The sequence below is a fragment of the Salvelinus fontinalis genome, chromosome 5, assembly GCF_029448725.1.
Source record: "Salvelinus fontinalis isolate EN_2023a chromosome 5, ASM2944872v1, whole genome shotgun sequence".
Taxonomy (NCBI): domain Eukaryota; kingdom Metazoa; phylum Chordata; class Actinopteri; order Salmoniformes; family Salmonidae; genus Salvelinus; species Salvelinus fontinalis.
In genome coordinates, this window is record NC_074669.1 from 61,275,442 (window position 1) to 61,279,743 (window position 4,302).

General features: G+C 41.9%; 1 protein-coding gene across 9 annotated transcripts in view; it reads right to left on the bottom strand.

The window, feature by feature from the left end:
• Positions 1–254: 254 nt before the first annotated feature.
• The window catches only part of LOC129855974 (proline-, glutamic acid- and leucine-rich protein 1-like), a 27,729-nt gene continuing 23,681 nt past the window's right edge, over positions 255–4,302 (bottom strand). For all 9 annotated transcript variants that reach the window (XM_055924095.1, XM_055924096.1, XM_055924103.1 and 6 more), the window contains one exon: positions 255–4,302. This exon is cut by the window's right edge and continues 5,268 nt beyond it. The gene's annotated coding sequence lies outside the window, so the exon portion shown is untranslated.

A 4,302-nucleotide genomic window follows, 5' to 3' on the forward strand; every position in this document is an offset into this window, starting at 1 on the left:
TCTCATCCATGTTCAGTGACATTCTCATCCGTGTTCAGTGCCATTCTCATCCATGTTCAGTGCCATTCTCATCCGTGTTCAGTGCCATTCTCATCCATGTTCAGTGCCATTCTCATCCATGTTCAGTGCCATTCTCATCCATGTTCAGTGCCATTCTCATCCGTGTTCAGTGCCATTCTCATCCATGTTCAGTGCCATTCTCATCCATGTTCAATGCTGTGCAAGCCAACAAAACATGCTAGACTAGACTAGACTAGTGTTTGTGCAGGACTTTGCAACATTTATTTCTACCTAAAATCCACAGTTTGTTTCATAATAAGCATTGTGGACGACCAAGTCCAATATGGTAAAAACCAGGACCTGTAGGTGACAGAGTGACATGAAGAATGCATGGATATTCAACCTAATACGCAATGAAGCATCTGAAAAAGCACTGGTTGAGACAGGAAAGAAACAAGTCAACAATATCAGTACATAGTACAGTTCTAGCATGTGTTACACCGAGAGATGGATTAGAAATCACCATGTCATTAGTCTGCTATGCACAGGGAATACAGAATGAACCAATGAGATATTCATAATGACACGTTTCTGAAAAAAGGGCTGAGACTGGTCAACGGACAATAGCATCAAATTAACAAATATCACCATCAATAAATGTTAAGCTTTAGGAAGCTTATTATAATCAATAGCTTTATCATGAATATGTTTATTATAATCAATGCCTTCATCATTAATATGTTAATAATAATCAATAGCTGCAATGATGATACATACAGTTACACTGGTGACAGTGCTGTCAACCTTCTCTCTCAGAATCAAACATGCATGATAGACAGAAGAGACAGAATTGCAATTACTTGTACAGTAGCATACCCTCAAGGAATACACATTGTTCATTATAAATAACTAACAGTCACATATTTGCTATAGCTACATGTATATCACATAGTTGCTATACCTACATGAACACCGAGTGTACAAAACATTATGAACACCTGCTCTTTCCATGACAAAGACTGACCAGGTGAATTCAGGTGAGCCAATTGAGACATGGACTGTGTATGTATACCATTTAGAGATTGAATGGGCAAGACAAAAGATTGAAGTACCTTTGAACAAGGTCTGGTAGTAGGTGCCAGGCACAACGCCGTTGGGTTTTTCACGTTCAACAGTTTCCTGCGTGTATTAAGAATGGTTCACCACCCAAAGGACATCCAGCCAACTTGACACAACTGTGGGAAGCATTGGAGTCAACATAGGAGGGGACTCAATATTAGGAAGGTGTTCTTAATGTTTTGTACCCTCAGTGTATATCACATACAGTCGTGGCCAAAAGTTTTGAGAATGACACAAATATTAATTTCCACAAAGTTTGCTGTGTCAGTGTCTTCAGATATTTTTGTCAGATGTTACTATGGAATACTGAAGTATAATTACAAGCATTTCATAAGTGTCAAAGGCTTTTATTGACAATTACATTAAGTTGATGCAAAGAGTCAATATTTGCAGTGTTGACCCTTCTTTTTCAAGACCTCTGCAATCCACCCTATCAGAATTTGTGGGGTTTTGTTTGTCCACCCGCCTCTTGAGGATTGACCACAAGTTCTCAATGGGATTAAGGTCTGGGGAGTTTCCTGGCCATGGACCCGAAATATTGATGTTTTGTTCCCCGAGCCACTTAGTTATCACTTTTGCCTTATGGCAAGGTGCTCCATCATGCTGGAAAGGCATTGTTCGTCACCAAACTGTTCCTGGATGGTTGGGAGAAGTTGCTCTAGGAGGATGTGTTGGTACCATTCTTTATTCATGGCTGTGTTCTTAGGCAAAATTGTGAGTGAGCCCACTCCCTTGGCTAAGAAGCAACCCCACACATGAATGGACTCAGGATCCTTTACTGTTGGCATGACACAAGACTGATGGTTGCGCTCACCTTGTCTTCTCCGGACAAGCTTTTCTCCGGATGCCCCAAACAATCGGAAAGGGGATTCATCCGAGAAAATGACTTTACCCCAGTCCTCAGCAGTCCAATGCCTTTTGCAGAATGCCATTTTGCAGAATATCAGTCTGTCCCTGATGTTTTTCCTGGAGAGAAGTGGCTTCTTTGCTGCCCTTCATGACACCAGGCCATCCTCCAAAAGTATTCGCCTCACAGTGTGTGCAGATGCACTCACACCTGCCTGCTGCCATTCCTGAGCAAGCTCTGTACTGGTGGTGCCCCGATCCCGCAGCTGAAACAACTTTAGGAGACGGTCCTGGCGCTTGCTGGACTTTCTTGGGCACCTTGAAGCCTTCTTCACAACAATTGAACCGCTCTCCTTGAAGTTCTTGATGATCCGATAAATGGTTGATTTAGGTGCAATCTTACTGGCAGCAATATCCTTGCCTGTGAAGCCTTTTTTGTGCAAAGCAATGATGACGGCATGTGTTTCCTTGCAGGTAACCATGGTTGACAGAGGAAGAACAATGATTCCAAGCACCACCCTCCTTTTGAAGCGTTCAGTCTGTTATTCGAACTCAATCAGTATGACAGAGTGATCTCCAGCCTTGTCCTCGTCAACACTCACACATATGTTAACGAGAGAATCACTGACATGATGTCAGCTGGTCGTTTTGTGGCAGGGCTGAAATGCAGTGGAAATGATTTGGGGGATTCAGTTCATTTGCATGGCAAAGAGGGACTTTGCGACAATTCATCTGATCACTCTTCATAACATTCTGGAGTATATGCAAATTGCCATCATACAAACTGAGGCAGCAGACTTTGTGAAAATTAATATTTGTGACATTCTCAAAACTTTTGGCCATGACTGTACAGTTGAAGTCGGAAGTTTACATACACCTTAGCCAAATACATTTAAACTCGGTTTTTCACAATTCCGGACATTTAATCCTAGTAAGAATTCCCTGTCTTAAAAGAGTTAGGATTACCACTTTATTTTAATGTGAAATGTCAGAATAATAGTAGAGAGAATGATTTATTTCAGCTTGTATTTCGTTCATCACTTTCCTAGTGGGTCAGAAGTTTACATACACTCAATTAGTATTTGGTAGCATTCTCTTTAAATTGTTTAACTTGGGTCAAATGTTTCGGGTAGCCTTCCACAAGCCTCCCACAATAAGTTAGGTGAATTTTGTCCCATTCCTCCTGACAGAGCTGGTGTAACTGAGTCAGGTTTGTAGGCCTCCTTACTCGCACACACTTTTTCAGTTCTGCCCACAAATTTTCTATAGGATTGAAGTCAGGGCTTTGTGATGGCCACTCCAATAGCTTGACTTTGTTGTCCTTAAGCCATTTTGCCACAACTTTGGAAGTATGCTTGGGGTCATTGTCCATTTGGAAGACCCAAGCTTTAACTTCCTGACTGATGTGTTGAGATGTTGCTTCAATATAATTTTATGCCATCTATTCTGTGAAGTGCACCAGTCCCTCCTGCAGCAAAGCACCCCCACGACATGATGCTGCCACCCCCGTGCTTCACGGTTGGGATGGTGTTCTTCGGCTTGCAGGCCTTTCCATTTTTCCTCCAAACATAACGATGGTCATTATGGCCAAACAGTTCTATTTTTGTTTATTCAGACCAGAGGACATTTCTCCAAAAAGTACAATCTTTGTCCCCATGTGCAGTTGCAAACCGTAGTCTGGCTTTTTTCTGGCGGTTTGGAGCCGTGGCTTCTTCCTTGCTGAGCGGCCTTTCAAGTTATGTCGATATAGGACTCGTTTTACTGTGGATATAGATACTTTTGTACCTGTTTCCTCCAGGATCTTCACAAGGTCCTTTGCTGTTGTTCTGGGATTGATTTGCACTTTTCACACCAAAGTACGTTCATCTCTAGGACACAGAACGCGTCTCCTTCCTGAGCGATATGACGGCTCCGTGGTCCCATGGTGTTTATACTTGCGTACTATTGTTTATACAGATGAACGTGGTACCTTCAGGTGTTTGGAAATTGCTCCCAAGGATGAACCAGACTTGCGGAGGTCTACATTTTTTCCTGAGGTCTTGGCTGATTTCTTTTGATTTTCCCATGTGGCCAGGAAAAGAGGCACTCAATTTGAAGGTAGGCCTTGAAATACATCCACAGGTACACCTCCAATTGACTCAAATGATGTCAATTAGCCTATCAGAAGCTTCTAAAGCCATGACATAATTTTCTGGAATTTTCCAAACTGTTAAAAGGCACAGTCAACTTAGTGTATGTAAACTTCTGACCAACTGGAATTGTGATACAGTGAATTATAAGTGAAATAATCTGTCTGTAAACAATTGTTGGAAAAATTACTTGTGTCATGAACACAGT